Source organism: Eretmochelys imbricata, chromosome 6, assembly GCF_965152235.1.
Source record: "Eretmochelys imbricata isolate rEreImb1 chromosome 6, rEreImb1.hap1, whole genome shotgun sequence".
NCBI lineage: Eukaryota > Metazoa > Chordata > Testudines > Cheloniidae > Eretmochelys > Eretmochelys imbricata.
In genome coordinates this window covers 81,911,567-81,925,000 of record NC_135577.1, presented here as the reverse complement: position 1 = coordinate 81,925,000, position 13,434 = coordinate 81,911,567, and positions in this window count along the sequence as shown.

Below are 13,434 nucleotides of genomic sequence, written 5' to 3'. Positions count from 1 at the left end.
GATGATATGATATTTAATAATTGGTTCTGGCACCTCGTTGCAAATTATTATAACTTTAAGATTCAACAGTTTTAATGAACATATGGGCAGCACAGCCTCAGAACATATATATGATACAGCCTATCAAGGGGACCTTCTGTCTTGTTTTGCTGAGCTTTAAGGGGTCAGGTAAATTTTGTTGTGTAGACTTGTGCTAAGATTCTTCAGTCTTTGTTTTTGTATTTATGGAATAACAAAAAATAATGAATTAGATTTCTTCTCTGTTCAGATTTGGTTTGTATGCAAGGGTCCTACTGATGAACAATTGTATTTACTGTTACTGACGTGTGCTATTCTGTCAGGATTCAAAACAGTATTAAAAAACAGCAGCTGGAATGAGCAGGAAAGACATTCTTTAATCTTTAATGCATGCTTTTTTCTATCACATGGTACCATATTGTATCAGTGTTTGTTTCAGTTAACACTACATGAAAGTTGCTAAAAGCAGAAGACCTCATCAGATTAATGAAAATGAGCACACTTAAAACAGCTCATTATTAATACCATACATGGCAGAAAATTGATCATAAAATGCAGATGACTACCCAAGGAATATACTATGTTGCACAGCAGTCATGTACCCATAAGAACAATGTATACTCTTCAGCACCACAGTCTCATATGGTTATTTTGTGCTTTTCATTCACAGACATCCTATAATCCCTGATTTTCATCTGTATTAGGCCATATCAATTGCTATTTTATCTATTTCTAGACTGATATAAACAATAGCAGGTCAAATCAGGCATTCCCTGTGCACCCAGATCTCTCACTGATTTCATTGGGAGATATAAGTATGCAAGGGATTTAGGATTAAGCCCATTATGTTGATTAATAGTATATGCAAATAACAGTCTAGTACGCTGTATGAAAAAATAAAGGGAAAGAGCTTCTTGATGTGTGTGTGTGAGTATTTGGGATGGGAGGTGTAGTTCAGTTTGTCCTGATTTTGTTACGTTACCAACCATTGCAACACACCCTTCTCTCCCCCTCTACCAAGGATCTTGAAAATGATAACTTCAGAGCTGAAGCAATGGTTACACAAGTTTTTCAAGGGCTGCTCTTTACTATGCAAGTCTTCATTTTTGAAAAAAAACAAAATACCCCTCCCTTCCTACCAAATCCCATCCCTTATTATTGTGGATGAAGTGCTTATTAGAATTTGAAAATGCCTCTGGTTTCTTTATCTGTGTCTTGCCTTTTATTGACCCAGCTTCATCTCACGTTCAGCGCTAACGCTGGGAAACTCTACTGTTAGGATGGTAATTTGTGAAAATAAATGCAAGAAATCCTTCTAATGAATGTGAACAGCAATTTAAAGTCATGCAAACACCCTGATTTGGAAGCATAAAAGATATATAAACATTTAATATTTTGGGGCCCATAATGTTTGTATATTATACAGTAAAGCTCTTATTAGAATGTCTTTGAGACATTTTTCAATCACTTGCCTGGCATAATTTGAACCAGTAGGTGGAGTGCTTGTTAATAATAATTGAATGTACAGAACTTACTCTTCATATAAGTGCAAGCTACTTTTCTTATTTTAAACTGATAAAATCAAATTTGCACTCAGCTCCTTCTGTTGGTATAATTAGTTGGCAATAATATTACAAGGGCAGAGTTGAAAGGTATGCAACCCTGTAGCTACATTTTAGAAAACAGAGGCAAGCAAGGCCCTGGAAGGCCAACAGAGCATAGTAAAAACCTCAGTCAAAGGGGAATTTTGAAAAAAATATTGATTAGAATTTGGCAGATGTAAATATCGGTCACATCCTCCACCTCCCTAAATTGTGCTTATGTTAGTAGGTGAATTTCACCCTGTGCGAGGGATTCACTTAAGGATCTATGAAGCACTTGGGTCCCTCTTCAGTTCTACGGGTCACATTCTCTGCTGGTATGACTCCATTGAACTCTAGGGAGTTACACCATCAGAGACCCTGGCCCTATATTAAGATTGTAGGACCCCATCCTGGAAACACTTATTAGTGAATGTAGCACATACTACTTTACATAGTCCCACTAACGTCAGCATGACTATGCATGATAGGAAGCACTATGCTTGGTACTGGATCCTTTTGAAGGATCGGGCCATTTAATGTGACATAGGAACTTATGTGGATTCTGAAGGGAGTTTCAGCCCTAGTGCATCCATCAGAGTTCACTACTTGCACATTGGTGGTTTTCAAACATAACATTGCAAGTAAAGCTATGAAAATAGAGTGTAACTTTATCATGAGTGCTATTTTTTTCAGCAAGCATTTTCAATTTTATTTCAAAGCTACGACAGTACACTTACTAATGACATTTTCAAATTTATTTCAAAGCTACAACAATATACTCACTAACTACATCAACCTAAATGTATCCACATCACACCTAATGATGCTAATACAAAAGTTACACCTGAAACGGGGGGAGGAGGAAACCACCAAAAACAGGACAAGCAAGAATAAATATGAAAATGAAGAGTTATTTTTACATGTTTGTTTAAATATGTGATGCACATTGTGATGTGAAATTGGAATGGAGAAGCAGCATCTATCTCTCTGCAAACTGTAAGACGCAGACTTATGCTGGTGGTCCACTTAGTCAACTTCCCTTCAGTTTATTCCTGTTTTAGGAATGCAGAAGTAATCCCATTTATATCAATGGGAATTCTGGATAAAGACAGAGAGCAGTGTATAGTTCTAAATGCTAAAGGCTACATTATCCCTACTGTGCCAAGTAAGGATTTCCACAGTAGGGACAAGGAAATCATCTAAGACTGCATTAGCACATGCCATGCCTCGATTCCTGACCATGCTTCAATTCCTCTCCACACCAACCCTACTGCACTGGCTCCTTTAATCCTTCTTGCTTACAGAATGGAATCTCACTGTGTCCATGGAGCTGGGGGCAGGACTTACCCCTCAAATCCCAATTCTGCCATGATAATGCGGTGGGCACTTGTGAAGAGCCCCATTGCTTTCAGCGGGGCTCTGTGTGGGCAAAGTGGTCAGCCCACATGATTCGCTTTGCAAGATTGGGGGCTACATGGTTAAAGATGAGAGATGTGATTGGGACAGTTTTGTTTTATTATGGCAACATGAAAGTTCATTAATAGTTCACAAACATTTATATTTTAGATCATCGTGTAAGCATATGAATTTCTTTTTCACATTTCTCATAGCACAGAACCGTTTTTTTGAACAGTCCCATATATACTTATACTATTACAATAATAAAGAGCTTTGAATGTATATACAATCATTCCTTTGAGCCATGGATTTCTAAGCAAAGACTGGGTATCTATATGTAAATTTGCATATTTATTTTAATGTTTGTTGTGGAGACAGAAGGTGATGTGATAAACTCAGACATTCAAGATTTATAATGTAGTACTTGGTGACACTTTTGAGTACAGTTTGGTGTGACATCTGACATTTCTAAGATACTTGTTATCTTGATGTCATGAAGCACAGTATCTGATGTACCCTGCCTTTTAGTTAAGACAAAATCTCATTTAGAAAAAGTCATATGCAAAAAGGAATAAACAATAAAAACAATAGGTCTTCTCATTAAAATATGTCAAGCTTGTGCTTTGGGGTTATGATGTGAGGAACCAGGTATTTTTTTGTTAACTGGCCAATGTACGTATCACATAATATCATAATGGAACTCTGAACTCAAATTGGATCACACTGACTTATAGAGATAGATGGTGCTCATACATCAATAGGAGACCTCTGCATCCTTCTATCACATAAAAGTCCAGTGGAAATTTGTCTGGGTAAGAGATGTGAAATCAGATCCACAGCTCCAAATCCTGACCCCATCCCCAATCTGAGTAACTCTCATCTGAGTGCTAGGAACTACATGAGAGCAAGGATGTTTGGAATCCTAGCCTCCTATGCCACTGAGAAAGCTACAGGAGAGAAGGACTGGATGATCCACATAGCCATGAATTATCTGACCGATGTCTGCCCATGCCCCAGTTAGCACTGTATGTGGCTGCATCTTGAGCTCCCACAGTGCTGGGCTCCATGGCCCATGGTGGGGAGGGGGAGTGATGGACACACTACATCAGATTCTGATCTCCTGGGAAGCAAAATCATGTGCCATAAACCCTTCTCATCAGTGGTGGAATGGGTACGAATTGGGCCTTAAAGAAGAATAATTTTCTGAAATGATTTATTTTTTCAGAGAGCTTAAGTGAAGGAGGGGGTAACAATTTCAAACTGGCTCATGAATAAGTACGTACCCAAATCACATTTACAATTAAAGTAAGGGGCTATGTGAGCAACTCTGGGAACATGGCTGAACCCCCAAATTTGTTAAATACTAAAAATCATCTCCTAGAAGTAATAAATCCTTATATATAATATTTTGTTTTGCTTTAGCTCTCCAGTGTTATGTCAGCCTTTGATTTTACCCTGATCCAAAAGCAATGAAGAGCTATATGTTGGAAGTCTCTGTGGCTTTCCCTTCCTCCCTGCCCTCCTACCCCCACCCCCACTCATTTATCTCTTCTGTGAGTGTCTCTGCTTATGTATACACTTAGCATATTTTTATTCCTCTCATTTGAAAAAAAATATTTTGAGTTCACTTGCTTTTTTGTCAGTTGTCATTCATTTTACCTTGTTTTGCTTGCTTCAGTATGTTACTTCCCCTTATATTGTGAACTATGTCATCTGTGCCAATGTGCATCCTTTGATAGTAAGTATACAGTAGACTTTACTGAGAAATAGAAAGGAGAAGTGTTAGCCACTGCTTTCACCAAGATTATATTCTCTCTTAATAGAAGCTGTTGATAGATCCTGTGAGGCTACAACACTTGGGGTGTTGACTTGTAGAATGAAATCCTCTACACACAAGCACAGCAAAATATTTTGGTGAAAAGTAATTATCAGAAATAGTGACACTAGTAAATTAGTTAACTACGTTTCAGCATGAAGCTTGAGTTATCCCTGCCCATTCTTGTTCCAGTCCCATCTAAAATCAGCAGTTCAGCTAAATGATGTCACAACATTTGCCAGGCTGTGGGCACTGAAGAGAAGACGTGAAAATGCTCCCACTGAATCAGATCCCCTCCTCTCACTAAGCACAGTTAAACAGCCCATCTGTCTCACTCGCTTTGGAACTGTTATCTTTGAAACATCATTCTATTATTACCACAGTGGTTCTAAAGAACTGTCTTCAGTTTTAGACCATGCTTTTGCAATCGAGTTTTTGAATTTTCTGTACATTGTTAATGTAAATCTTAAACACTGACCCTGAAATAGTACTAGGCAGTTCTTCCCAATAGGATAAAGCTCAACTACTGCACATCACCATTCATTTACCCAAGGGTAACCTTTTGTGAAATACAGATATCCTACATTTAAAAAAAAAATCACAACAAAAGAATCCAACCCCTCCCCAAAGTGTGAATTGAAGAGGACTGAGAGACAGATGGGTCTGGATGATCAGGTTACCTGTTATAGCGGCACATCTGCCAGGGCAGTCAATCACTGTGATGTCTCTGACAGGTCGATGGAGCCTGAGTTGGGAAGGCTAATGCAGAGAGAAGAACGGCTGAGGAAGGGCTACTCTCCTGCCTGTCTCTTGGGTTTGACTGGTCTGAAAGCTGTACTTGAATTTGTCCTGGTTAAAAATCTGTCTGTCTGTAGCACTCAGACATGAAGAAGAAGAAGACTTAAATCACAATAAAAAAGGGCTAGTGTATTCACTCAATTTCATCATGAAATGGCTCCAGTCTTTTGTTTTATTTTGGTTTAGGAGCCAAATAAAGAAAGATAAGAAACAAATGATTAAAAATGTATTTTGGCAAAATATTCTCACAACAAAAAGGGAAATAAATATGAATCATTGGAATAAAGAGAAAGGTTAAGAATATCAAGTAACAAAACTAAATAAACAGTGGCAGTGGAATAGTTTATTTTTCTGGATTCATGATTACATTAATTTGCATTAACCATGTTGCCTTTCTTCTACTTTTTCCAGCATATTTATTTTCAGAGCTGCTGCTCTGTAAGCTAAGGTTAATTGTCCTGTAAATAGTTTATACTAGGAAGTACTGAGCACGAGGAAGTACCGAGCAATAGGAAGGTTTTTCACAGTTACAGTCAACTTCCAGATCTTACTAACATTTTGCACAAATGTGTTACCATAAGTACAGTGCTAATTGCACTGCTATTTTAATGCATTTTGCACCAATGTGGATTTACTTGTGGGGCAACAGTGTCTCAAAAATAGCTTGACTCCTCCCCAATTACTAATTAATCAGATGTTAAAATTACCTAAATGTAGGACCAAGGAAAGTGCCCTAGAACACAGCAAAAAAGCCTACCAGACACAAAAGTCCCTTGGTTTTTAAAGAAATTGCATTTCCTTATTTTTTTATTGTAATACATCATCAGAAGCTTTTAGACCAAGAAGAAAATTTGGAGTAATATTACATTCAAGGACATACATGAGATATCTTTCTGGATTAAAAACTAAAAGCAAAAACAAAAAATATGCATTATTATTCCACTATACATCTATAATGAGGAACTACTGCTGGAAAAAAGGCCAAATGTTAATAACAGAGAAATACTGTTAGGGGAGACATTTTTCCAAAATGCAAAACTGATGAGTATTTGTGAAATAGCTATTAAATAGATGCTTTGCTTCTCATTATACGCAAGTATTTCTGCTTTGGCATTCACATTTTTAATAAGCAATACTGACTGTTTTCAAAGTATTATTACGTTGTCCATTTATTTGCATTCCTTCCCCCCACCCCCCACCCAAGTGCTTTTATATTTAGCAGCAGATGGGTTGAGATATCAGAAGAGAAAATTAGTTAATTATTTGGGTTCAGAATACCAACAGAATCAAATACATACAACATTCTATGGTATGGTAGAGACTAGAGAGCTATTTGCCTTTTTGTAAGCAATATATTTAGCAACTGACAATTATCCAAATAAGAACTACATCTCCCAAACAACAAAAGAGTATAAACCAGGAAGTAGTATGATACATATTGAAGCAGAGGGGAAGGATGATTTTTTTGCTTATGGCACTGGAATAGGACAGACAAGATGTTCACTATCCTTAGCTCTTTGACCTTCCTCAATCTGCTAAGAGCCTGATTTAAATCCCAGTGAAGTCAATGGGAATCTTTCAGCTGACTTCCTTAGGCTTTGAAACAGGCCCTGATTCTACAGACACTTACACATGTGCATAACTTTACTCATTGGCATTTTTCACTTGAATTAAATGGGTTCAATGTTACTATTGCTCTGAATAAAGTTACTCATGCATATTAGTTGAATTTGGCCTTTAGTTTCCCCACATGTAGAATGGGGATAATAACACTTCACAGGGGTGTTGTCAGAATAAATTAATTGATGACTGAGAAGTGCTCAGATATTATGCTGCTAGCACCATAGGAAAGCCTATAAACAAAAATAAAGGCTGATATTTCAAATGAAGCAGAATTCTAATATTCTATTAGCATGAGTTAAAGAGCGATACTCAGTAAGTAGCTTCGTTCAATGAAGGAGGATTAGTAAGAAACCAAAGATGACAAACAAGCTTACACAGAGCTCATCTTCAACCTGAAGAGTTCTGTATAAGCTCAAATGCTTGTCTCTCTCACCAACAGAAGTTAATCCAGTAAAAGATATTACCTCACCCACCTTGTCTCTCTAATATCTGGGACAGACTACGTGGCTACAACAACACTGCATATCACAGATGAGAGTTATTTTGTTTTCAAATATTGGGGAAGTGCTGGCAAGGAAGACAATATGTTCCATCTATACCCAAATTTTTTTATCAAGTTAGACATATTACCTCCAATTATTTGTAATGTTTAATGCATTTGTCTTTGTACGTGAGGGATTGAAACCCAGCTACAATAGTCACTGTTAATAAGTTAACACATATTACGTGAGCTTTTACCTATGTTTGGAATATCTGTGGTAACAATTGGCAAATGATGACTTTGTAATGGCTTTGGTTATATGCTCCAGTAGGGTAGCATGAGTGCTCTGCACTGTCAGAATGGAAACCAAAATGAATTTCTGAGCAGACGTCAGTTTGCAAACCCAGGTTTCTGCATTGATTTTACAGTCCCTCCTACTGGTTGATTTGTGAATTAGCAACACTATTGATTCTAGACCAGCCTGCCTCCCCCTCTAACTCTCAGTTTTAGATGGTCAGTAGTGGAAACTGAAAATAGCAAAAAGAGCATTTTAAAAAACCAAATAGCTGGAGCTGCTACAATATCTTCAGCTGCTGAAAATAAAATATAATAGTACTCAGAAATGCTTTCACAGCAGGGTGACGTCTAAGGCAAAGTCTAATTCTTTTGTTGTTCAGTGTCATCTGTATGGTGCATATATAGCCTTAATAGACAAATGAATGTATCCTGGGCTCAGTGTTAAAGACCAGAAAGCCTGTATATTGCCCTCTCACTTCTCAGAGATCTGTAGCAATATATATATGCATTCACAAACACTGTTACATATTTTTATTCTTTGTCAAAGCCATGGGGAAAGGGACAGTGGAACAACAGATCTGAATACGCTTGTGTTAATAAAAGAAAATAAATTCTGTTTATATTGCGAGAACATATATTCACAAATAGGGTAACATTCATCAGCCTATGACCCATAGCTATGGATGCTAGAATATTTTGTCAGCAATCATAAGTTATGATGGTAATACTGGTGCATATGTTAAAACGAGATCTTGTCTATCTTGATTTGGCATATTTTTGGAACTTGATTATAGCAAAAAAGAAATAATTCCCAATAGTGATAAAAAAATTGCATCCTTTTAAAGAAACTGGGAAGACTACTGTAACTATTAATAGTTTCCTCTTATAAATATTCTAGACCAAAGCATTTATCAGCCATCATGAAGTTTTTTTAAAATGATATTTTCCAGCAAATACCATTTAAGAGTAAATAGAGTAAGTCTAGACATTTGCTTCGGTTCCTTTTCCTTCCAGGCACTGACTTCTCATGAAGTAAAAAAATGTTCTAAACAAATAACAATTAGTATTTATTTTTATTGGGAAAATGGTTAAATATTTCTGCATGCTTGATTAACTGTCTACTTTAAATTTCGTGATTTGGCTTCTCAAAAACCAGCACATTGTTCCAAAGCCAGCACAAATGACATTGCTTTCTATTTAATCACTGCCTTTGCTGCCATTAGTACAATAGTTACATGGGAAGAACTGATCATGGTCTCTGTGATGTTCAATGTAGACAGCAAAAAGCCCCAACTTGATACTGTGCTGGTATGCTGCAACTGAGCTATTTTTAATATTTCCTTGTAACTGATTTGTAAGTGAATTGTGCTTAGGCAGTGTCAGAACTTTCCTGTCAGCTCCTTTAACAGCAAAGAGATAGCTCAATGAATAATTCATTGAAAGCAATTTTCTCCTAGTCACTGAGTCATCAATCATAGTTGCCTAAAGAGCCTTGAATTGGCCAGCAGAGCTCTATTCACAGGTAGTGTGATTTAGGGAATAGAAAGCCACATTCATACTGACAGGTCAGGTAGCAATAAGTAAGGGAAGGTGTCTCCTTTACAGACTGCTAATGAATCCCCAAACTGTATACTATTTTCAATTCCCCCCTTTTTGTTTTTTTGTTTCTTTTTTCCCCTTTTTCAAAATATCACTCAGAATTGTAGCCATAGGGTGGTTTTGCCAAACAAAGGTGCAGTTGGATGAAAAACCAGTGTAAATATTTGCACATTTTTTCTGGCAGAAATCCTACTCTGAAAGGAACCTCTTCAAAAGGGAAAAGTGATTTGATACATGATTGCATGCATTTACCCATGTAATTGAAATAATGAGAGATGATTGCTTTGAGCTAATAGTCATAAGTTACTGGTCTTTTTGTTTAATCCAACCATCAGCTGTCAAGAGCCTCACAGGAGCATTGGGAAGATGCACCAAGGATATCATTTGCATCACCTCAGACTGTAATTTTGTTGTTTTTTTCAGAGCTGATACAAGCGTCAGATTCTATACAAATCTCCCTGGAGCATAAGCGCTCCAGTGTTGTTTTGATAGGAGCAAAGAGAAAAGGAGCACGTATATGCCTGCTCCTAGTAGCTTAAATGCTCTCAGGATCACAAATAAAATAAAAGCAGTTTTTTGGCAGACTTCTTACAATTGTTAAAAACTAATTTTGCATCAGAGTCAAGGTAGGTCTTTGTGCTTGAGAAAGTCTCATCTGAGCACAATTTTCAAATATATACATCTTATACCATTGTGCTTATTGTTCCAGATGACAGATACCTTTGTGGTGTATTATACATCACCCATTAATTCCCTAAGCACTACCTATTGTATTACTACCAGCTGTCTATGACTATTCAACCAGCACAAGAAAACAGGCAAAAACAATGGTGCAGTGATGAGTCATAATTTTCATAGTCTTGCTTAATAAGGAGGTGTGAAAAATGTTTTCTAAATATTGTAGCTCTACTGTTGTCTATATGTGATTATAATGTTTATGCAAGCAACACAAAACAATGTGTACACAATCAACATCTGGCTACCAAGATTCCTCTATAGAAAGATTTAGAGAAGATGTATTGAATATTTCTCACATTGGGGCAGATTCTGATACCTTTACTCAGGTTGAGTAGCTACCTTACTCCATGAGTGGTCTCACTGATTTTATATTTCTACTTAACATGACTATGGGTATCAAAATCTGGCCCAAAATAATGAAGTTTAAAGAACATTTTAATACATTTGGAACAAGTTAAAATTTGAAAAACTTTTCAGATAGATCAGTTGATTTATGGCAACCGAGAAGAAGATTTTCATTTACCGGTACATTAATTGTGTGTTTTGCCACTTTTTTCATCTTCTTTTTCAATATTACCTTCCCTCTGTATGTGGTTGAGATGTTAAATTACCCCACAGGAGTGCACTGCCAATCAGTGATAGCAATACTCTCTTATGCAAGTAAATTGTTCAGTGCTTATTGCATGGTGCATCTCTCACCAACTGTACCAGACACTGCAATCTCTAAAACAGTTAATTGCCAATAAAATGATATATTATGGGCTGGATACTGCAAATAGCTACACCTAGATGCAGCACTTACTGCCAATAGCTAGTCCTTGGACTACAAATGGGACTGCTTGAAGTCAGTGGGCTATTTGCAGTAGTAAGCACAACACTCATTAATGCTTTTGGAATTGTAAGTTTGTACTATGTGGTTTATTAAAAAAAAAAAAAGCTGATCATCGCAACAGCTGAGGTGCTACTATAGGGTCCCAATCCTGCAAAGCATTTAAGCATCTGGTTAACTTTAAGAATGTGATTAATCCTGTGTAAATTACTTGCTCACACACATGGTTAAAGCTGAACATGTTATATATATTATATAGGGCTGTCCATTTTTTAAAAATTGCAATTGTGTGATTTTAAAAAAGTAATCACGATTAATAGCGCTGTTAAACAATAATAGAATACCATTTATATAAATATTTTTGGATGTTTTCCACATTTTCAAATATATTGATTTCAGTTACAACACAGACTACAAAATGTACAGTGCTCACTTTATATTTATTTTTATTATAAATATTTGCACTGTAAAAATAAAATAAATAGTATTTTTCAGTTCACTTAATACAAGTACTGTAGTGCAATCTCCTTATCGTGAAAGTTGAACTTACAAATGTAGAGTTATGTACAAAAAATAATTGTATTCAAAAATAAAACAATGTAAAACTTTAGAGCCTACAAGTCCACTCAGTCCTACTTCTTGTTCAGTCAGTCGCTCAGACAAATAATTTTGTTTACATTTGCAGGCAATAATGGTGCCCACTTCTTGTTTACAGTCTCACCTGAAAGTGAGAACATGCATTTGCATGCCACTGTTGTATTTGGCGCTGCAAGCTAGTTACATGCCAGATGTGCCAAAGATTCATATGTCCTTTTATGCTTCAACCACCATTCCAGAGGGCATGCTGATGATGGGTTCTGCTTGATAATGATCCAAAAGCAGTGCAGTGCAACACATGTTCATTTTCATCATCTGAGTCAGATGTCACCAGCAGAAGGTTGATTTTCTTTTTTGGTCATTCGGGTTCTGTAGTTTCTGCATAGGAGTGTTGCTCTTTTAAGACTTCTGAAAGGATGCTCCATATCCTGTCCCTCTCAGATTTTGGAAGGCACTTCAGATTCTTAAATCTTGGGTCGAGTGCTGTAGCTATTGTTAGAAATCTCACATTGGTACCTTCTTTACGTTTTGTCAAATCTGCAGTGAAAGTGTTCTTAAAATGAACAACATGTGCTGGGTCATCCTCTGAGACTACTATAAAATGAAATATATGGCAGAATGCAAGTAAAACACAGCAGGAGACATACAATTCTCCCCCAAGGAGTTCAGTCACAAGTTTAATTAACACATAATTTTTTTAATGAGCATCATCAGCATGGAAGCTTGTCCTCTGGCCAAAGCATGAAGGGCCATACAAATGTTTAGCATATCTGGCATGTAAATACCTTGCAATGCAGGCTACAAATGTGCCATACAAACATCTGTTTTCACTTTCATGTAACATTGTACATAAGAATCAGGAAGCATTATCTCCTGTAAATGTAAACAAACTTGTTTCTCTTAGCAATTGGCTGTTCAAGAGGTTGGACTGAGTGGACTTGTAGGCTCTAAAGTTTTACCTTGTTTTGTTTTTGAGTGCTGTTATGTAACAAAAAAATCTACATTTGTAAGTTGCGCTTTCATGATAAAGAGATTGCATTATGGTACTTGTCTGAGGTGAATTGAAAAAAATAATTTCTTTTATAATTTTTACAGTGCAAATATTTGTAATAAAAATATAAAGTGAGCACTGTACACTCTGTATTCTGTGTTTTAGTTGAAATCTATATATTTGAAAATGTAGAAGAACATCCATAATTTTAATAAATTTCAATTGGTATTCTATTGTTTAACAGTGTGATTAAAACCACGATTAATCATGATCAATTTTTTAATGGTGATTTTTTTTTTTTAGTTAATCACGTGAGTTGACTGCAATTAATTGACAGCCCTAATATTATATATTTAATATAATACAGAATTTAATATAATATAATAATATAATTGTTGCCCTTGTGTAACTATTTCATCATCATATGAAGTTCAACCAGAATTTGAGTTTTACACATGATTATCTGATATGAAAAAGGGAGACAGTGATGAAGCCAGAAGATATTTTTGTGGTTCTTTAAATATTCTGTAGTCAGTATTTTGTATATTATTTAATTGTGCATATGTCCCAAATCAAGACTGCAAAACTTGACTCTGAACGTATAGCTCAACCTGGAGGACTCTAATTATATATCTAGGAAGACTTTTGAATAGTATGAATTTTTCA